General features: G+C 43.7%; 2 protein-coding genes across 10 annotated transcripts in view; one reads left to right on the forward strand and one right to left on the reverse strand.

Annotated features, from left to right (window-relative positions):
* The window catches only part of LOC129604081 (protein NYNRIN-like), a 448396-nt gene extending 428851 nt beyond the window's left edge, over nucleotides 1–19545 (reverse strand). The window contains exons 1-2 of one of the 3 annotated variants that reach the window (XM_055508819.1): nucleotides 18806–19545; nucleotides 16437–17861 (exon numbers count right to left, since the gene is read on the reverse strand). The gene's annotated coding sequence lies outside the window, so the exon portion shown is untranslated. The other 2 variants (XM_055508818.1, XM_055508816.1) reach the window with 2 other exon arrangements.
* LOC114856382 (contactin-4-like) overlaps nucleotides 1–23199 on the forward strand; it is a 193867-nt gene that overhangs the window by 149500 nt on the left and 21168 nt on the right. The window lies entirely within an intron of this gene.

Raw genomic sequence — 23199 nt, forward strand, 5'->3', positions numbered from 1 at the left:
GGGAAACTCAACAATCTGGCGGAGAACTAAGGACACAGGTGGTGGTTAAATACACAGTGACTTGATTACTGATTACAGACAGGTGAGGTGAATGAACTAGGGAGTGAAGAACTGAACTGATAACAGGAAGTACACGGAAACGTGACAACAGGACATGGCGTGAAACATGACACATACCTATTCAGTCCTCGTTCTCTTTTATATGGAATACGAGCAACAATCAAACGTAAGCGTCATATTACGCCTTGTAAAACTATAAAAACTGTTCAGATCGTTTACAGATGTTAAAACATTGTCAAGGCATCGACAAGGAAAGCTAACTCGCTTTTCCCTGCTTCAAACAGCTGCTGTTACTGAGAGCAACCCGTGCGGCATCACCGGTCAATTGGTTCGGACGCTTTAAGGTGTGTAAACTGGGGAGGAGACAACAGCAGCGACTGAAGAGCGACTGAATAGAGTTGATGTCTTCCCCGCTGACAGGCGCATTCATTTGATACTGCACGTACCTTGGGTGACAGTTCAGTTTAAACACACACTGAATATTTACAAACCGTCCCTGAATAACATCTATGAACTGCAGTTTCTTCCTTGATTATCCATGAATATTATGGAAGAAGCGCAAATCATTGCCAGTCCAAATTGTGCAATTAATACTGTGTTTACAATAAGTAAACACAGTATTAAAAATAAGTAAGTAAGTAAGTAAGTAAGTAATAAATAATAATAATAGTATTTTCATTTTAAAATGCACTGCATATTTTAAACGAATGTCGAAGTGCTACAAATATCCATCCATCCATTTTCCAAGCCGCTTATTCCCATATGCAGGGTCGCGGGGGTGCTGGAGCCTAACCCAGCTGGCTATGGGCGAGTGTGGTGGAAATTTTCCATAAAGAAGTAGATGAGAGAGTTGTCCTTTTGTGCGATTTATTGAAATAATAAAGAAAATAAAAATAATGGGGAAAGCAAATAAAAAGCATGGATGTTGATCGTGCACATCAACAAACCAAAAACCAGCTGGGGAGATCAGTGCACACACCACGAAGGTGTGATGCAAAGAGCCCACGATCCTCAAGTTGCTTCTGCCTTTTAGCTTCTCTGTCCGACTAGGGTGGAATGTCTTTCTAACCCAATCAAATTACATGCACCATCTCCTCCCTGTCACAGTGTGTGTGAAGATTTTTACTTTCTCACACCTGCATCGCTGACGTCCAACTATCTGTGAGAAAGGAGCACCAAGTCTCAACAGACAGAGACACAACTCCCCGACCTTGGGTTTGGGAGCTAGAGTTGAGAGTCTATCAGGCAGAGACAACCATTGAACAATGTAGGTCAAATGTCAAATGCATACAGTAAGACAAAACATAAGATATTAATTGCAGAACATAAGTCATAACTCGTATAATAACTGCATAGAAATGCATAGAAATAAGGAAGACACATAAAAATAAGGAAGAGACAATTTTTCCCATAACAGCGAGAGGCAGGGTATACCCTGGCCAGTCCATCGCAGGGCAACACAGAGACAGACAACCATGCACACACACACTCACACCTACGGGCAATGGAGAGAGTCCAATCAACCTAATGCACGTCTTTGGACTGCGGGAGGAAGCCGGAGAACTCGGAGAGAACCCACGCAAACACGGGAAGAACGTGCAAACTCCACACAGAAAGGCACCAGGGCCGCCTCCGGGACTCAAACCCAGAACCTTCTTGCTGTGAGGCGACAGTGCTAGGGATGTGAAGTTTGCCTTTGCGACTGTGAGCAAACATGAGACAAACAAAAGCTTGGTCGAACTCAGATCCAAGTCATCTGAGTACAAAACACATCACATATGATTCGATCTCGTGTTTCATTCGAGCTGCAGTCTGGAGCTCTTTGCTAAGACTGCTGCCCCACGATCCATCCACGGATGAGCTTCGATAAAAAAATTAAAAGCAGAGGTTTTTTTTTTTTAAATCCAATTGGTTTTAAATCCAATTCCGTGTGTTTTTTGTTAAAAATATTTTTGCTCGGTTTATTGGTTTGTAAGGCGGTGCTTTTATTCAAATCTGTTTGCCACCCATAGCAAGAGAAAGGAAAAGCCGGTGAAGGTGGATGGATGGGCGAATGGGAAATCAAAGTTTTGAAACGTACACAGGCGGAATAAATTATCTCAGCCACTCAGTTACAATGACACGCACAGTCAAAACAAATCAAACTGCAGTTCTGCAGACACAGAGTAAACACGTAGGAACAAACATGTAGCTGTAATGCGTCGCTGTTGATCTGCTGATTTCTGGCGTCCTGTCAAAATTACGATCGACAACTGCTGTAAAACAAATTCCTATAATTATTACAGTTATTTACATAAAATCCAAGACTATTGGAAAACATTCATTAACAAGTTGTGGAAGTTTAAAACATAAATAAGCGGCTGTAGTCGCAGATGGACTGCGCTCTACTTCTTTACTTGGCCATGCGCATTCAAATTATATTAATTAAACTGCAACTCATAATCACGGAATTATGTAAGCCAAAATGTTGTATCAGATGTTAGAGCGGTGGGTGTGTACATATTCGTAAGAGGCGCCTTCTATTTAAAGACACGAAAAAGCCAAGGAGAATGAAAACAAGAACGAGTTGCTGCTGTGGCGCTGCCTGTTTTAAACCACACAGAACAATTATAACTTTGCAGTAAACAGAAAATAATTAAGCCATCAACAAGTTGTTGCCCTTCATACTCCCCACGTTTGAGCACACAACAGATACTTAATAGTAAAATAGGTCTGGTGTAATATATGTGTGTTACAGGTGGAAATGAACAGTCGGACCTCAGTTACGCCGTAGTGCTTTGGAGGCTTCTAATCAACGCTGCACCACCTGGTGGTTAAAACAAATGCCTCTGGTAAAGAGGGGATTTAGCATGGCCAACCCCCAACTAACAGCAGCTGCTAAAAACATAGCCTCTGATGTCATAAGTAAGCAGTAAGCTGTAAGGAGAGTTCACCGGCGAACAGCCTGAAGAACCTCAGGAGGGTTCTGGTATTATGGTTTTAGCCTGTAGAGCCAGGAAACGCCCCCCGGGGCGTCTACATGGAGTCGCCAAAAGAAGACCTGCCCATAATAAAAAGTCGGTCCTGGGAGGGCGTAAAAAGCGGAGCTCCACTGTAAAGACCGGGAATATTTTCTAGTCGTCATAGCTCTTTTACACGAGAAGTCCTCGGAATGCATCATGTCTGAGTTGTATTTGTTTTCATGCCCTTTTCCCCAGCTCAGCATAGAGGACAAACAGTACAGTATGTGGAGATTTCTCCAATCTTCTCCATACCTGACAGCAGCCCTATTTATTTTATGTAGCAGCGGATGGGGAGTGTTACCTCGAACTTAATCGATCTCTGTTTTTAAGGCTGAAAATTGCAAACGCAGATGGGACCAATCTAGCAGCTGTGTGCATTATCAGCTGTCCTCTAAATACAATATTCTGCCAATACAATGTGACTCTGGGGGATCGGCTGATCTCCCAGTCAAGCGCCACTCACGCTTACAGAACCTTGATTGAGGCTTTGCTGAATTACTCCCCGAGTGTTTGAAAAGTCAATTCAGCGCCGGCCTGTTTTATCAGGACACAGCAGGTGCTATGGATGTGGTGAATAACAGGCTTTGTTGCGTGGCCAGGTTCAGCACTAAGTTACACGAAGTCCATCTCCTGGGGCAAATACACACGGATCTTTTTCTGCAAGAGGCTGCTCTTAAATTCTGTTGATTTAAGGATTATACTAACAAGAGCCAGCAACTGCTTTTGTCGGATGCACGCCGCCAACGCAAATTATAAGATGCATTTGCTAGGCGCTTCTCTGTTTGTAAAGAAAGTAACGGTGTCCCCCACAGTGCACATAGGACACTCATCTGCCTTGACCAAAGACCTGAAAGACCAGCCTTTGTGTTTCAATAAACACGGCCATACATTTTATGCTTTCAACCCATGGCCCACGAGGAGGAGGGCGTGGCCCTGCCCCCCGTACACACAGGAACCTTGTGCCTGGAAATGCACTTTAGAGTCGCTGTAGTGCAGACTACAACTCTAGTGGTCTGTGCCTCTTACAATTCCATTCTCGAGATTAATTAAAAATGGAACGTTTTAGTCGATTATTATTAGGAGGAATGAACAACATTCAGCTGTAAATAATTCTGCGTCCCTTGTTGGGAGGTGCCTTCCAAGGAGTGTGGGCCTCTGATCAGCTGTCTCTAGAGACGTTTAAAAGGCCCTCCCACCTTCTAGAATAAAACATGCACCCGCATCATCTGGATGGAAAGAGAAGAGATGCGGCGTTCTTTGACGAAATTATTCTCTGAGAAGTCGTTCGCTTCTTCTTCTTTCGGCCCCTCTTCCGGAGATGTCCGTTGAACGTCAGGCGGCGAGCGACTCTTTCCGTGAACGTCATCATCAGTCGGGAGGGGCATGCCCCCCCGTGATTATGCGCATGCAGGAGCTCCCTGGCATGTCTGTTAGGAACACTGCATAGTGGTATGTTTATTCTGGACAAGGTTTGCAGAAAAGAGTCCCACCCTGACAGCTTGTTAGAAGCTTTATGTGTGGAGCTTAAATGTCTAATCAGATCTATGAGGGCCCTCTTCTGCCTATCCAGATTAAGGTAGCGGTTTAACAGGAGAGTGTATTTTTTAATGTTTTCATCGGGGGCTAAATTTTTCTGCCGCTCACCAACTGACCTAGAATCCTCAGCAAGGCCGTGAGTAGTGAAAACAGAAACCCTACTTTCTGAATAAGCGTTCTCTTTTTTGCTAGAGCCGTGCGTTTACCAGCCAGGATTCTGAGGTTGCTCCTCTGCCGTTTCAGCCTGTTGTACTGATTGCTGGACAGCGCAATGTTACCCTTGAGGAGATTAAACGCTGGTTTGCAGAGGGTTTGAACCAGATCGGGCGAGCAGGCGGCCAATAGCGCTCTGCGTTGCCGCGGGGGGCTGGAAACCAGTACCTTTTAGGAGGGGGAGATTACGTCTGATGCACTCAGACATGGTGTTTTCTTCCGGGTAGATAGACACACCTGCTCTCAGCCTGAACGCGTCTGCGCATGTGGCTGTTAGGTCAATCAGTAAATACTGAATGCCTGGTGGCGCCTTCACAACTCTCCATAAAAAATGCCTTATGCCGGGAAAGATTTGCTGAGCCAGCCTTTTGCAGTTCATCGCAGGGATTGTAAAATAAAATAATGTGCCTGCTGTTTAAACTCAGTGTTCGCCAGTATTTACCATTTTGAAAAACATTTTGAGTTAAAAACATAACGGACATGTTTCGATTGGTGTCTGTATTGGGTAGATTTTATTGGATCGGGGTGTTCCAGACCGTGAAACAACACATCGTCCAAAATGATTAAAGTGCCCTCGTGGAAACAGCGTCTCATCGTTGAAAGAATCAGGCAGTCCTTCTACAAATTTTATTCCTTTATTCATCCTCTGCAATTCCTCGTACAATGGTTGAAAAGACGTCTTTTTGTCTCAGGCAATGGTGTGTTGTGGCGCTGTCAGGATTCCGCTCTCATTTGTCTCAATATAATTTTACACCAATGCTTTAAAAGAGAGGAAATTGATGTGCTAACAATATTCAGAACGTCTGTGTGGCTCCCTTGACTTTAACCTCCACACTGCCCCCTCGCGTCTGATACCCGAAACTTTTAGGCCCTGCGGAGTCAAACTCTTTAATAAAGTCGGACATTAACCCTTCCATCAAATCCCCCAGGGATCCCCCAGTCGTTTTAGAACGTTGTAAACCCGGAGGACCTGTTAATGTGTCTGGACACTCTCCCAGTAAATCCAGTAACTTTGTATTGTAACGAGAAACCCCCACCATCTCGTTTAAAAATGGACAATCTGCATTTATCCAAAGCAGCGTGTTAAAAACGAATAAACGAACTGAAAACAGTGTTTTCAAAACCAGATAAATAAATGGATTCAAAGCTGTTTCCCATTTTCTCGTTTTTGGGGAAAAACGAGTCGACTGTAGCTTTGGTGCATTGTGCCAAAATGAGCTTCGCAAAGAAAGGACGCTTGGTTTCCAAACCGCGACCTAAGCATCCCCTCAAACTCCACGTTTGGGGAATGATTTCTACGTGGGGACCAGGACCGATGATTATTTTCGAGGGGATTATGGATAGACAGTTTTTCGAGGAGTCCATAATCAAATGCACAGTGGGGCCAAATATAAGAAAGTATTTTGAAACACGGCATCGGTTTTTCCAGGACAATGACCCCAAACATGTCGCTGCAAGAGCCTGTCTGGAGGAGGAAGGAATCAACTGGGTGCGCACACCGGCAGAGTCCCCCGACCTGATCCCCTACTAATTAAACAACATCTTGCTTCTAAAACCAATGGCCTTTTTCAAATACTCCTGACATAAAGCCTTTCACTTCACTGTTTTTACACGCCGTTCTTATGGACGTTCACATAAGATCTATAAGAGGATTTTATTTAATATAAATAAATACATTGTATTAAATCTTTCTCTATAGTGCTTTAGAACGTTGGGACTCAGCAGATCAACAACGCATTAATGCAGCAGCTTGTTACAACTACTGCTTCCACTGAGATTTGAACCCAGGACAACAAACTGACACATCAAGGATGTTAAACAATACACAAACCATTACACCACAGAGACGCTGATACGTAATACTACATGGCCCTACATAACATGAGTATAGGACAGCGTCATAAAGGCCAGTGTGGGGGATGATCGCCACCTATAGGCCAAAAAGACGTAACACAGCTACAACATGCTAAAAACCAGGTGATACCGCGCTGCAAATGAAAGCTGATTGCCGTAAAGGCTGACACCTTTAAGTGCTACGACTGTACATGCATTCTGGTCATGTACACCTGTGCAGCAATTTTGGCAAAGAGTATGTGAACACCTGTCAACCCAGTTAAGCTGTCCAATCCCAGCGGCCCCTGCACTTTGTCTTCTAGGAGATCTAAGCGAAGTGGTTCTGTCCCTCCCAAGTGGGATGCTCTGCAGTTTTAATTGCATTAGTCATACACACTCGTCTAGGAATCTGGGGGCTCCCTCCGGGGGGGCCAGTGGACGGAGCCTTCACATTGATGGCTCTGTCTGCTGGACCCCTCGGAGAATCGGCGATCTCCCAAAGTTCCTCATACTTAGCCACATACACATACATTTAGGGCCGGGGGTGGGCTCTTTCACTGGGGCCTGGGGCTGAGGCCAGTTGTGGCTTTGCCCAATGGCCCTGGTGGAGAGATTACCACCCAGTTTTAACTGCAAAAAGACATTTAGGGTGGGGGGGGCACTGTCCGGGGGACACACCATCAGCCAGCGGTCGTGCTCCTGGAGGTGTCACCCACCTTCAGGGCACTTTACTTCCCCACACTCACGTTCAAGCTGGGTTGCAGGGTTCTGGGGTGCCTTTTCCGCTGCCCTCTGCTTCTCTCGGGTTGGGGTAGTTAGGCGGGGCTCGGTAGGAGCTGCGGTCCCTGCCTGGGGCCACATGGGCGGCAGGCTCGTACCCTAACTACCCTCCCCACGAATGAGATCAAGCGAATGGTGTGGGTGCGAGAATGTATCTGAGAGTGCATTGGTTCACGTATGATTGACTAGTTTGTTGTGAGAGAGTTTATGGTGTATGGGTGTTGATGTGATGATGTGTGTTGTACGTGTGGGTGGGTGTATGCGTCTGTGTTTGTGTGAGTTTGTATGCGTGTGGTGCGGGTGGAGTATGGGGGGTCCGGTTTTCCGCCCGGGGTACGTTGATCGTCTGCCTGGGTGATCTCTTTTCTGCTCACCCCCACCAATTGCTGGCCTTGTGCTGCAGGGGGGGTGCCAGGGGATGTGGTTGGGCCGATGGAGTACGCCCCGCTCCACTCGTATAGGGGTGGTGGACTGGGGGTGGGCCCCACTCTGGGCGCAGGGGCATCTCCTAGCGGGCTCCCTACGGACCGTGGGTCCTCAGGCTCCACTCTTTCAGGCCGACCCTCCCACCGGGGGAGTGTTTGCCCCTGGTTTTCATGGGGCGCACAGCTTTGACCCACAGCGGCCCACTGTGACCTCGGGTGCTGTCTCTGTGGCTGCTGCAGGTCTGCCTGGGGGGCTCTGTGTGGGTGGCTTGGGTCACAACACCTGCCCTCTTGGAACTGAAGGTGCGTGGGCTCCCTGGCTGCTAGGATTCTTTCCTCTGCTTGTTGGATGGGCGTAGTGGCCGAGCTCCTCACATCACCCTGGCTTCCACAAGTAGCATTGTTTATGCACCAACGTCTGCCTCACCCTTTGGGTGAATAATGTTAAGCTACAGCTCAGTATCACTGATACTTATCACTACCAATATCAATAATGTGTGAATATGGAAATTTTGGTGTTTTATGTCATGACTTTTATTAAGTAGTATGCGATATGTAAAACAATGCATATGTGTATGTATATGATATGTATATGTTTGTATGAGTATGTGCACATACAGTAACACTATTATTGGTATTAGTATTAATCTCCAAGGTAAACCACCAGTTGTTTAGTTATGAATGTGTGTCTAAGGTACATCCCTGCTCCGATTGTTTACTTAACAGATTTGCTTGGTTTCAGCAGCTGGTTGCATCCCCCTCCCGAACACACACCCTAAAGCAGAAACTTGACCTATCCACCAACACAGCAACATCACACATATTTGGGATTAGCTAAATAAACCATTAAATAAACCATAAATCAAGAAGAGTATATAGAGTATATATTTTATATATACCCCTCTTGTTAAAGCAAAGCTGTCTATCACAATATGGCATTCAGCGTAAGAGATGCTGCTTGTTAAACTGCTGCACAGAACAAAAAAAAAACAATAATATATGTTATCACTGTAGACATGTTTTTCTAAAATATGCTCATGTTGGTAGTAACAATGTAAATATGTATATATCTCAGCAGGTCCTTTGTGGTTATGCATTTATGCCAAAACATGGAAAATAATAAGAGGTATTTGTGAACCCCATGATTAATCACCTTAATTGTGTAGCACTCCAGTTACTTCGGTAGAAAGGGAACTACTATAGTGTCACCAGGTGGGTAATGTATCTTCATAGCAGCAGCTCTCCTTTTTTCCCTACAGAAGACTAGTGGAGGGGGAGGTTGTCTTATCTACCCTAGACAACTCTGCAGGGACGAGGTTTAGATGACATCAGCTGAAACAAAGCAGGTGAGAGTGCAGTGCAGGGCAGGTCTTTGCTCATGAGCGTATACTGAAAGTGGGCTTTCTCGTGAGCATAGAGGAGCTTAAACATAACGTTTCAGTATACAGTTGTGTATTAGTACGTTCAGTATAAGTGGTGGAATTAATCAAGTTTGTTAGTCTGATCACACTGGGCAAACTCACCATGTGTATTCTGTTGTTGGATGTGCTGAAAAGACAGTCCCCCTCCCCGCTTTTAAAGATGTCTCAGCCTTGGCAGTCATGCAAATGTTTGTGTTAGATCTTTCAATCCTTTGAAGCAGGTGTTTACCCCTAAGGGAGCCATTAAAGTGCTTTGGGTGTGCCTGGGACAAATCCATTCAATTTGTTTGAGGCTTTCTGGGGCAGATGTGTGTTTTCTGAGGAATCACAGTACCTCCTTGTGGGTTTTGGTGCCTTCTTTATATAAATAAGACCGGTTGTAATAGTTGTGAAAGAGCTGATGATCTGTCCAAGGTTCAGCATGGTCCAGATATCCATAGAAATTTCTATTATTAAGTCCTGTCCAATAGATCACACACAAATGATATTAGTTGAAATTGATTGAAATTGGACAAAGTCATACAAATGCTTTACATTAAAACAGAGCGTGTTATGTACTTATAAATGTACCAACATGTTGGGACAATGCGAGGGTGGTGGTAGTTCCAAGTGAATTAGCAACACCACCTAGTCTCAGTTTGATTAACCTTACAGGTTTGCACCAATTATGTTGGGGATATGCGAGGAGCACAAATTACAATAATTTGATTTATAGCTCCTGAGTGGAGATACCAATTATGTCTATAACTTCGATTCACAAATTTGGTTATTAGCTTAAATATATATAACTATATGACAAATGTCTATAGTTTAATAAGTGAAACACTTAACTATTATTGATTTAATTAAATTAATAATTACTTAATTTACGGGATACCAACCTGTTTCCAGGGACCAATAACCAATTTGGAATAGCCAATACAGTCTCAATTGTATTTAAGTTAGTTGAAGGGTGAACTCCGTACCATAGCCGACTCAATTCACAAGTGCTGTAAAACCAGATAGACAAGTAATCACAGACCGGACAAGTAATCACAGACCACGGCCAATTAAATTATGAAGGCTTTATTAAACAATTAATGTTAACTCTGGTATCAACATTATCTTGAATAACTCCGCAACTCACAACTTAATCTTATGGTGTGTTCGTCTGGAAGTACTGTATGTGTATGCGTGTTACCTGAGGTAAAAAGGGTGTGTGTGAGAGAGAGAGAGGGGGCGAGAAAGGCGGAGGAGGAGCGCGCCCCCCTTTAGGGGCGTGGTGAGGTGGCACAGCTGCGCGCGTATGCCGGCGAGCCCTTTGAATGGAGCGCGCGTGTCTGGCGCTCACAGGGAAAGAAGCGTGTAAAGGAGTGTGAAGTGGGACTAGCGTGGATAAGGCTTGTGGTCACACAAACACGTGGGGCTATATTCGGCAATATAGTGACGTGATCACGGAAGCGTGCAGTGGTTGAAATGTGCGCTTGGCGTGGTCGCAGCAGAAACCGAGCACCGCACAGTAGCACAATAAAGCACTTAAGCTAGCAAAATCACAGATTACAACACTTCAATGTGCACCTCTTAGATTCACGCAGCTCTATAACAGCGTTACAGTCACGTGATCGCGGAAATGCACAGTGGTCAGATCTTGTGTGCAGAAGAATGCCTCTGCCTTACTGCTTAATCCTGGTGGGAAGATCCGGCGTGGGGTGGCGTGCGTGCGTGCTTGCGTTGTTGCAGTAGGGTCCGGTCCAGGTGTGCGTCACGGTGATCGCGTCGTGATCAGCTGATGCTGCAGCGAGTGAGGCGGTTAAGCTGGCGGTTTCCTGCCGGGTGGCTGGAAGTAGATGGGTGATCAGGCCCGTTCTGTGACGATGTCCACGGTTCAGCTGCTGGCTGCGGTGGAGGCTCCAGGTGTGCAGAGGGGAAGCTCCAGGTGAGGAAGGGTCGAAGAGAACAAGGGGGAGAGAATTGAAGAGAACAAGGGCAGGGAGAGGGTCGAAGAGAACAAGGGGCGAGTCTTTGGTCACGGCGGCTTTTATAACCGTGTTTTTGGTCACGCCCCTCCTATTGTGTGATCCAATCAGGATGGCTGACGTCCAAGTTCCTCCTCCGTCGCCGCGGGAGTCCTGACGTGTAGCGGGGGCCCGTGTCATAAAAGAAACAAAATACAAACTCAAAATGGTTACATCCAAACATTTGGACATACTAATGGGCCAATGGTTTAAAGTCTGCACAGTTTACTTGAAGATATGAAATGCCATTGAGAGATTTGTTCAAATGTCAGCCAATGCTTATTCCCATATTTCACATTTTATCAGTAACTTACCATCTACACTTGGATTTTGAGGACCTATTTAATTCTGTCTTTTACTTTAGCCACACTTGACAAATACATAGAAAAAGGGAATTTGGGGAATCGGTGACCATAAAGAATTACTTTCATATGATGTTCTCTGACTCATTTTGTGCCCTGAGCAGTTTGGAAATCATCATTTGTAGCTTTACGTTAATTCTAATTAAGTCTGTTAATGCTGAGCTGGAGGTGTTTTCAATATGTAGGATGGATGTTGCCTGGTTCATTAATCTGATGCAGGAGTAACACTTGCTGAAGCTGGATTAGTCAAGTTTAAACTCTAGCCAAGACCCACTGGTATGTACATTGTCCCTTGTTGCATATTATATAGCTCACCTACACTGGCAGAGCAAATAAGCATTGCTTCATGTAAATGAAGAGACGTCTCCAAGAGTAATCTCCATTTATGCACCATCTGCTCTGCCAGATGCACTCCAGAAAGAATCAGTGTCAGGAGAACATCCAAACTCCAGAAGAGGCAGAGCAGTGAACTTTGCTTTAATTTGCCTTTTACACATTTTTCTACGATGCTTTTGATGGAGAGTATTGTGAATGTTTCAGGGCCTGAATTTGTAAATTTCTGTCTTGAAATTATTGAAGTCTAATTGGAAAAAGATGTATTAATAATATTTCACCTCGTATTCTTGTTATTCTTCTTATGTAGCAAGTGACATATATCTGCTAAAAGTATTATTTGTTTAAGGTATGTTTAAATTCCATTTCTACTTTCCTCATTTGCCAGGAATTGAACATCATCAGCTTGTGAAGTGAGGGTCTGGCTCTCTGTGGAGCTTAGCCATGTCAATGTGCAGTGCCAGGTCTAAATAGGGTTTCATGAATTTATAATCTTTTTTTATATTAAATTAAGATGTTAGAATGATACTTCATCCCTGTGTGTGATCTTGTAGCCAATGAATAAGAATCACTAGCCTAAAGTATGTGTGGTGTGGTGGAAATTTTCCATAAAGAAGTAGATGAGAGAGTTGTCCTTTTGTGCGATTTATTGAAATAATAAAGAAAATAAAAATAATGGGGAAAGCAAATAAAAAGCATGGATGTTGATCGTGCACATCAACAAACCAAAAACCAGCTGGGGAGATCAGTGCACACACCACGAAGGTGTGATGCAAAGAGCCCACGATCCTAAAGTTGCTTCTGCCTTTTAGCTTCTCTGTCCGACTAGGGTGGAATGTCTTTCTAACCCAATCAAATTACATGCACCATCTCCTCCCTGTCGCAGTGTGTGTGAAGATTTTTACTTTCTCACACCTGCATCGCTGACGTCCAACTATCTGTGAGAAAGGAGCACCAAGTCTCAACAGACAGAGACACAACTCCCCGACCTTGGGTTTGGGAGCTAGAGTTGAGAGTCTATCAGGCAGAGACAACCATTGAACAATCTAGGTGAAATGTCAAATGCATACAGTAAGACAAAACATAAGATATTAATTGCAGAACATAAGTCATAACTCGTATAATAACTGCATAGAAATAAGGAAGAGACATAGAAATAAGGAAGAGACAATTTTTGCCATAACACTCCCCCCTTTTGATTACACATTAATCAACCACTAAGAAGAAAAATTGTCAACATCACATTCTGTAATAATAAAAGATCCTTGCAAATGAAACAATAAGGGTATTAACTCATCAAGATTCAAAATACACCTTCACATAAAATGGAAGTAACTAAGGGACAAAAGGTTGGGAGCTGTTTTTGGTGGATAGTTATACAAGAATAACCTCTGTATTGGCATGCGAAGAAAATAAGCTCATAATCATATTTGTATCAGATTATATTTTGTGATCAGATAGCCTAAGACCATTGTCAAAGTCATTACGTGAATTAGAGTTGGGGTTTTTGAACATAGTGCATTGTGTCATTTGATACGAGAGTGTTGCTGAGGTCGCACGCATGATGAGACCTCTAACCAGTGGGATAACGCAAAAACCAAACAAGAGAATCACAGCCATCTCAATGATAAAGGAAACAGCTGTGGACATGAGAACAGATTTCCATTTTCCAGACATTTCGTCTAGCCAATTCCAAGGGAAAGAACCTATACCAGAGTTAGCTGAGACTCTGAAGGCCGTGGAGCGCCTTCGCCACAATACCATTAGAATCAGTGTTATTCAGGATGTAAGTACAACATGCCTCTCCAAACATAACACAAACGCCTCTTTTCTCTGCTAACAACGTGTCTACGGCCATTCACTAGTAATGTAATAAAGACAATTAATGTATGATAGCCATAGGTTTCCGGTGGGGTTCTGTTTCATATATTCTTAAGATAGATTTAATGCTTTCGGATGTTTAATTGTACATTTGCGTCTAGAGCGAATAGGAGATTCAGGGATTTAACCAGAATGATGATGCATATTGCCTCTTGTGTTGTCTTTCATCTGTAAATGAAGGATAAAACTAATTGTAGCAGTGAATAAAGTGATTGTGAGCAAATTAAACACCAAGTCAACTTCAGGATATTTAAACTCAGTGTCGTTGTTGTTGTGAAATTTTCTCATTCAAAAGTAGTGTGTAAAGTTACATAGAAACATCATATGATCAAGGCAATAATCAGAGTAACATAAAATGTCTAACACAACAAGGTTACAATTGATGTCTGTAACAATATGCTTCTTCTTATTGAACAGTAGCGTTAGATTGTTTCCAACCTGTGTGTTGAAGTATTGACAGTTCGTTGGGGTTCTTCGGTTGTGATCATCTGATCACAGAGACACTTGGGATTCGTTATCACCGCCAGGTTTCCTCCCAATGTCGTCTGAGTCACTGTCACTCCCCGTGATGTGAAGAGTCTACACGTCGTCCAGCGTTGGCAACTCAAGGCTGCTCGTGTGTGTGTTTTCTCAGGAGCGTGTGTGTAGATGTATGGTCTGATAGTGTGATTCATCGGCGCAGCTTCAGGCGGCGCTTGGCTCACACCTTTAGCTGAACGGTCAACGCAGCCTCGCCTCAGTGCGTGTGTGAGCACAGCGAGGGTCGTCCTTCTCAGTTCTTTTCGTCAGTGGTGGTTTTCTCGTGTGGTGTAGATGGAGGGTCGTCTGTTGGATCCGGGACCTTCCTGGATGGAGTTGATCCAAGTCGCTCTTTCTGCGATCTTCACAGCCGTGTTGGTCGTCAGAAGGACGTGGAAGGAACCTCGCCACCGTTTTGAGTCCCAATGCTTCCTCCTGAACTCCTTAACGATCGCCAGTCCCCTCGTTGGATGGTGTAGTGGTCCTGTCGCCTGTTTTCACCTGTTGGAAATCTGAATTGTGGGGAAAAGGTGTTTGGGCGGCACGGCTGCCATCAGGCCCAAACCAGACTCCATGGCTACAGGTGGAACCATTCGTCTGCCAGAGTCTGCGTTCCTGTGAGGTAGAAAATGTTTAAAGCACAGGGAGAGAGGAAGGAAAGGATAGAGAGAGTTGGAGAGGGAACAAGGATCAGGAGAGGAAACGAGGATCAGGAGAGGGAGGGGTTGTTGGGCAGTGACCTTCGCAGCAGCGTCTGCAGCTGCATGTCGGCACAAACAAAGTCGTCACTGATGTTGGACAGTTACAAACAGCATTAGCTGTAGGTGGCAGGACAGCGTCCAGCAAAGCAGAAACTAATCATGATGTAAGATAGGTTTGCAATCAGACTTCAAAGCTTCCCATGCTTCCACAGAGCGTCTGTGAGTCTGTGTAGATGGTAACAGACTCTCCTTCTGCTAGTTTACTAGCTTCAGTCAATACAATCAACTCTGCAGCCTGAGCAGAGTAGTGTCTTAGCAAAGTGCCAGACTTCAAGACGGCCTCTTGATAGTAACGTTCAGCATGTTGAGTAAGGTGGTGTTGTATCTAAGCCGTCGAGCTGTAGAAAGATGTGATGTTTTTCAAAAGAATCAAAGACACAGTATGAGGACAAAAGAACAGAAGTCGTACAACCTGATCTTTCATGCACTGTTTGAGTAAAAGGTCGCGTAGGGTCAGATCAGGAAGACCCAAAGTAGGAGCCTGAAGAGCAAGCATGAGGTCAGTGAACGTTGTTCAGCCTCAGACGTCCACGTGAGACAAGAAGTGGACGATGAAGACGTCTGCATCAGAACCCTGAGTGGGGCCTCAAAGACATTAAAGTTAAGAATGAAGTTCCTACAATAAGAACGAAAACCTAGAAAAGATAAGCTGTTTATACGTGCACAGTTTAGGCAGGTTTCAAATTGCTTCAACTCTGTTGGGTGAGATGGATTTGCCATCAGCTGTAATTACAATGACCCAGAAAATAACCTTTGTCTGAACAAACTGTGATTTAGACAGGCTCTCTTTGTGGCCTGTAGCATCCAATGTTTCAGTAGCTTAGTGGTGTCTGCAGTAACGCCATCTATGGCTTCCTTTAAGAGGGTGTTGTTGTTTACATGGTTTGTGGTCAGATTTAGGTGTGATGACCACTGGTTCACATCCTCTGATTGAACCTACATCATGTCTGTGTGTGAGTCACAGGGAAGCAGGGCTTCCTGTAAGGCTGAGTGTTGGGTCAGAGCGTCCTCTGAAATGAAAATAAAAACAAAAGCGTGTAATGTGTGTCATTAGAATGTGGAGGTACCCAGTTCACTGTTTGCTGCACATGACAGGCAGAATAAAAAGAAGTTTTCTAAAAGTATGCAAAGTAGGTGAATACGTCACATGGGGTCGGAAGTCGTTCACCAGTCTCCACCCCGTTGACATCTGTTCACGAAAGGACCCACGTCCTGCATCTGTCTCCATCATGTTTTCACAGAGGGACGTGTGGAGCTGTAGAATAAACATCAAAAATCTTTTTTGTTCGTTAGTAAAAGAAATCGCAAGCGCAGACCTGTTCATCCCAAAAGAGGGAAGTTGAGGTCAGTTTGTGTGTGTGTGTGAAATCATAAACAAGCTGTGATGCAGCCTGTGTGAGTGCCTCAGTTACAGCCCCCCCTCAGCAGCCAATGATAAGAGCACAGCTGAGCTGAAGTTAACACCAACAAAAGAGGGATTATTTAGAATGTCTGTAGATGTAACCTGCACTCCGTCTGGAGTGGAAACCAATCAAATACCTAAACTACACAAGACCTCTTCCTAAAAATTAACTGGGCATAAATTTGAAAGCAACAATAAATCTCAAGGTGTCTCGCTGTCAGATGTTGCATAAGACAGTGGACAGTAAGTTTTTCTTTAATAGTCTGGTACGTACAGTAATTATTATTACTTCTCTCTAATAGTCGTCTTCCCTTTAATAGTCATTAATAGTCTGTTTCAGTCAGTCTCAGTCTTCCTATAGTCTGTTTTATTCCTATAGTCTGGTTTTGTTTTTCTACAGTCTGTTTTGTTTTTCTATAGTCTGATTTTGTTTTTCTATAGTCTGATTTTGTTTTTCTACAGTCTGTTTTGTTTTCCTATAGTCTTCTAGTCTGGCCAGACAAACCTATATTGTGCACAAGTATTTTTAGAAACATGAAGGATTTTATTACTGAATTTGTTGCAAGTTAAAATAGTTTAAACCCATCAGACTGTAAAGTCATGCAGCAGTTGTCATTTAGCTGTTTGTCATCATTTTAAAATCACTCTGTGGGATTTTTTTGAGCAAAAAGCGATTCTTCATTGCGAGCAGATAAGCATGAACATGAATTTGAGCGTGTATCAGCTGTAAGCGTGTTTCTTCATTGCGTGTATGAATGTGTGTGTATGTTTGCGGTACCGTCTTGTACGTCACGTGAAAAGGAACCGTCACCTTCCTCCTTCCCCAACCATCAGTCTCATGTGAGCGCCAGCGGGTGAAGCCTTTCAATGGGACAGTTGTTCCTCGATGACAGACCTTTCCTGGATCCTCGGTTGCAGCTCTTTTGGGCCGATCACGTCTGAAGCCTCTCCTGTTGTTTCAACCAGTGTCTGTGTCAGAGCACGTCTTCTCTGCTGTTGCTCTGTCCTTGTTTTCCTTTGCTGATTGTCATAAGCAGGTGTCTGTCAGACACACACGCGTGTATGACACTTTCACGGCTTCAGAAGCTTCAGACACAGTCCTTTCATGCTGGTGCAGGGCTTGTAGTAGCTGGTTCATCTGATGAGCCCAGAACGTGATGGCTGCAGACGTTGTGGGAGTCTGTGAGGCGTCCATGCTGTGGTCTGTGTCCTCCAGCTGCTGTGGTGTCAGAGCTTCCACCCTGTTCTGGTTGTTGATCAGGCGCTTCTTCTCCTTCGGTTCTTCTGCTGATGGTGGGAAAGGAGTCCAGATCCGGATTTACCCTCATCGCGCTCAGTTCTGCATTAGAATAGAGAGCAGAAACAATGGGAGCATTTGCTCTTAACATGATGTGTGTGTGGTGTGTGTGTGTGTGTGTGTGTGGCGAGTGCAAACAATTCTTCCCCAGAGTTGTTATCTCCTTTTTTCCTGTTACTCTCATCTTTTGTTTCTTTTAGGGCTTTAGTTTTGATAGTTTTGCTTTTTCAAGTATTTTCTTTTGTCTCTAATTTTTCTTTTAAGGTGCATATGTCCTTACACAAAGCGATTCTCCTTTTGAACCCATAACCAGTTTCCCACTCATGGAAACATGAAACGCACTAATAACCATATTTACTTTTTACTTTTATAATTACTTTTAGTTTTGTACGGTTGCTGTCTGGTGGTGAAGACTCAAATTGCCCCGAACCCGTCTTTCAGAGTCCGGCGGTTTCCTGCCTTAGATTTTTTGTGTGTTCCGGCCGGAACCTTCCCAAAATGCCTTTTTATCGGACGTCTCCGTAAAAAGGGAACCAACCTGATCTGGCGACAGAGCCTTTCCCGAAGTATTTCCTCAACGTTAGGCCCCTCTAGGCCCGGGTCCCTCGTATCTTGAAAATACTTCACTCTGCAAAAGCGCTCCATCTTTCAGAAGCCGTCTTTTATACTCAGTCCCCCACGTGTGGACCACGCACAGATCAAAAAAACATGTCTGTATCCTCAGTACAGACGGAAGCTCGGTTCCACGAGCCAACCCTTAGCAACCGACGTCTCACCACCCAGAGCAGACTTTCACCTAATTAAGAACATGTAATATTGGGATTTTTTTTCTCGATCTAATTAATTTTCCTAATCAAATTTAGTGTTTCAACCAAACAGAAGATTTCTTTCCTTTTTTTTTCAACCAATTGAAATGTTTCAGCTAAATTAAAAATAAAAGTTCCAATCTTTTTGTTTTTTCCCGAATCGAAAGGAATCTCTCTCACCGAGCCGAGCCAAATTAGGATTTGAGTTTGAATCTGAGTTCGTGGATCTCGTCAGAGGCGATCCAGACGTGTGAGCAGTCCTCCCAGCTCTGAATGTCTGTAGAGGTTTGGAGGCTGAGCGACCCTAGTCCTCAGGACTATCGTCCCTGGTCACACCGTCCAGACGACCTGCCGCGGGATCCTGTTCGTAGACGCCAATTTCTGTGGTGGAAATTTTCCATAAAGAAGTAGATGAGAGAGTTGTCCTTTTGTGCGATTTATTGAAATAATAAAGAAAATAAAAATAATGGGGAAAGCAAATAAAAAGCATGGATGTTGATCGTGCACATCAACAAACCAAAAACCAGCTGGGGAGATCAGTGCACACACCACGAAGGTGTGATGCAAAGAGCCCACGATCCTAAAGTTGCTTCTGCCTTTTAGCTTCTCTAAAGGGTGGAATGTCTTTCTAACCCAATCAAATTACATGCACCATCTCCTCCCTGTCGCAGTGTGTGTGAAGATTTTTACTTTCTCACACCTGCATCGCTGACGTCCAACTATCTGTGAGAAAGGAGCACCAAGTCTCAACAGACAGAGACACAACTCCCCGACCTTGGGTTTGGGAGCTAGAGTTGAGAGTCTATCAGGCAGAGACAACCATTGAACAATCTAGGTGAAATGTCAAATGCATACAGTAAGACAAAACATAAGATATTAATTGCAGAACATAAGTCATAACTCGTATAATAACTGCATAGAAATACAGTGGCAGCGGTTCAAAGTGACTAGGGTTTTTACTGCAGTACCGCCGCGTCGCCACGGCGCAGCGAGTGCGTCGCTGACTAAAGATTTTTAATCCTGCAGCAGGCTGAAAAAAATCAGGACGCTAGTCTCATTTTCACCACCAGGTGGCGCAGCGTTGATTAGAAGCCTCCAAAGCACTACAGCGTAACTGAGGTCCGACTGTTCATTTCTACCTGTAACACACATATATTACACCAGACCTATTTTACTATTAAGTATCTGTTGTGTGCTAAAACATGGGGAGTGTGAAGGGCAACAACTTGTTGATGGCTTAGTTATTTTCTGTTCACTGCGAAGTTATAATCGTTCTGTGTGGTTTAAAACAGGCAGCGCCACAGCAGCAACACATTCTTGTTTTTATTCTCCTCAGCTTTTTCGTGTCTTTAAATAGAAGGCGTCTCTTAAAAATATGTACACATTACCGCTCTAACATCCGATACAACACATTGACTTCACATAATACCATCATTATGCGTCGCGGTTTATTTAATATAATTGAATGCGCAAGTAAAGACGTAGAGTGCAGTCCATCTGCGACTACAGCCGCTTATTTAGGTTTTAAACTTCCACAACTTGTTAATGAATGTTTTCCAATAGTCGTAGATTTTACGTAAATAACCGTAATAATCATAGGTATTTGTTTTACAGCAGTTGTCGGTCGTAATTTTGACAGGACGCCAGAAATCAGCATATCTACAGCGACGCATTACAGCAACATGTTTGTTCCTACGCGTTTACTCTGTGTCTGCAGAACTGCAGTTTGACTTGTTTTGACTGTGCGTGTCATTGTAACTGAGGCTGAGAGACTTATTCGACCAGTGTACGTTTCAACATTTTCATTTCCCATCCGTCCATCCAGCCACTTTCACCGGCGTTTTCATTTCTCTTTCGTTGAGCTGCAAACGGATATTAATCAAAGCACCGCCTTACAAACCAATAAAACAGGCAAAAATATTTGTTTTTTACAAAAAGACATGGAATTGGAGTTAATATGTTTTATTGTTTAGAGACAAACGGAAAACAAAAAGTCGTTCTATCGTTACCTCTGCATATAATTTGGTGGAGACATCAATCTCTTACACAAACATGTGACGTGTTTCGGAGTCATGTGTCCAGACAGAGAGTGACCAATACGCAAATGTATGGATGTGCAAATGCGGGCTACGAGAGGAACGGGGCAGTGGTGCACGAGATGTAGCGAGAATTTGTTTTGACTGTGCGTGTCATTGTAACTGAAAGAGTGGCTGATGTGACTTATTCGGCCCGTGTATGTTTCAAAACTTTGATTTTCCATCCGTCCATCTATCCTGAATAAAAGCACCGCATTACAAACCAATAAATCGAACAAAAATATTTTTTAACAAAAACACACGGACTTGAATTTTAAGCTGTTTTTTTCGTTTAGAGAAAAACGAAAAACAAACTGCTAAAACTGCTTTTAATTTTTAATGGAAGCTCATCCGTGGATGGGTCGCAGGGCAGCAGTCGTAGCAGAGAGCTCCAGACTGACGCTCGAATGAAACACGAGATTGAATGATATGTGATGTGTTTCGTACTCAGATGACTTGGATCTGAGTTCGACCAAGCTTTTGCTTGTCTCATGTTTGCTCACAGTCGCAAAGGAAATCTACACACCCCTCCCCCTCCTTCGTAGAGGCGCAGAGACATGCTAATGTGTTGCTACTACTCGATCAGCAGGTGAGAAATACCTCAGCTCCGGGACAAAGCTCTGTGAGAGACTGGGCAGCGTCGGGCGGCGTGATCAGCTGCAGGTCTAAGACTCATTAATGCAGCAAGTAGTTTGTTCTACATACGTTTACTCTGCAAAAATAAACGTATGTATTTATCGTAGCTTTCTGATCTAAGTTATTTGTAGCACTTCGACATTCGTTTAAAATATGCAGTGCATTTTAAAATGAAAATACTATTGTTATTATTTATTACCTTTATTGTAAACACAGTATTAATTGCACAATTTGGACTGGCGAAGATTTGCGCTTCTTTCATAATAATCATGGATAATCAAGGAAGAAACTGCAGTTCATATTTGTTATTCAGGGACGGTTTAATAAAGATTCAGTGTGGTTTTTAACTGAACTGTCAGCCAAGATACGTGCATTATCAAATGAATGCGCCTGTCAGCGGGGAAGACATCAACTCTATTCAGTCGCTCTTCCGTCGCTGTTGCCGTCTCCTCCCCAGTTCACACACCTAACACTAGGACTACTGGGTTTTCTAAATATACCAGTTCCTACTACAAGGTGTTCCTACGAAGTTAACCAGCTGTTTATTTCGTTATTCCCTCTTTCATGTCCGTCTGTTGAATGGAAGTGCAGGTTTGAACAGGGCAAACATTATTTTTATTTACAAAAAAAAATTAATACGTTTACAGATTGACCGGTGATGCCGCACGGGTTGCTCTCAGTTAAAACAGCTGTTTGAAGCAGGGAAAAGCGAGTTAGCTGTCCTTGTCGATGCCTTGACAATGTTTTATCATCGGCTAGATCTCTGAGCCCCGACTTTTATGTCTTCTTTGGATTAAAAAACAAATGTTGAATGTTCTCAAATAATATAATATTGCCGCCCTCCGCGGCTCCCAGTGTTTGTTTTTTTCATTTAAAACGTGGGTGTTACCGGTGGCAGACCTCTGGTCTAGATCATCCTTATTCACTTTTTAAAATTGTAGTAGTGTAACCTTAGTTAGTATTCCTTTTTATTTTTTTTTTATTTTATGTTTGGGAAACGTGACATTTCAGCTACTGTGATTTTATTTGTCATCAACATTAGTTCCTACCTGTCCTTGTTGACGGGGGACAGGAAAAAGGTGACGCGCGTTGGATAAGAGCGGCGTAAAGAAAAAAGTGTACATGTGCCGTACTGTCTTGCCGTGTGGTGCATTAAAGAAGCATTCCACGTAAAGAAAATTGCCCGTACCAACAGCAAGAAATCAGGGTTACAGTAGCTTGTCTGCCACAAATCGAACGCTGCACGCGGGAGGGCGCACCGTTCAGCTTCCTATTTTCGGTTTTAAACTGCCATAATTTACTATAATTTACTTACGTTCATAACTTCATACTATAACGCGACCAGCGGTTCATGGTCTTGGCGATACATGCACTAAGTAATACAACGTTGTCATCTCGTGATCACATGATGATGATGAGACGCTGTTTTTCCAATAATTAAAATAAAAAAAACTGCTTCCACCCAGACTCGAACCCCGGACAAAAAAAAAACATTGTGTCCATGCACGTTAACCACTAGGCCACCAAAGACCTGATCATTGGGCGTTCTACAAGAGGGTATATGACGTAAGCAACTACGATGTTTTAGGACCAAAAGTGGGAGTCAATTGCCACCTACAGGCCAGAAGGACGTAACACACTCCTCCCGCAGTACAAACCCGGCACTGACGCGGCAAATTTGAAACCCAAACACGGTGGGGGTAGACACTTTTACCGGCTGCCTCTGTAAGGAAGAGACATAGAAATAAGGAAGAGACAATTTTTGCCATAACAGTGGCTGCTGTGATCATCACATACAGTACATTTTGAAAAGATAAACAAGTAACCCATCATTTTCACATTACTCACTGTGGTTGGGTAATG

Source organism: Betta splendens, chromosome 5, assembly GCF_900634795.4.
Source record: "Betta splendens chromosome 5, fBetSpl5.4, whole genome shotgun sequence".
NCBI classification, from domain to species: domain Eukaryota; kingdom Metazoa; phylum Chordata; class Actinopteri; order Anabantiformes; family Osphronemidae; genus Betta; species Betta splendens.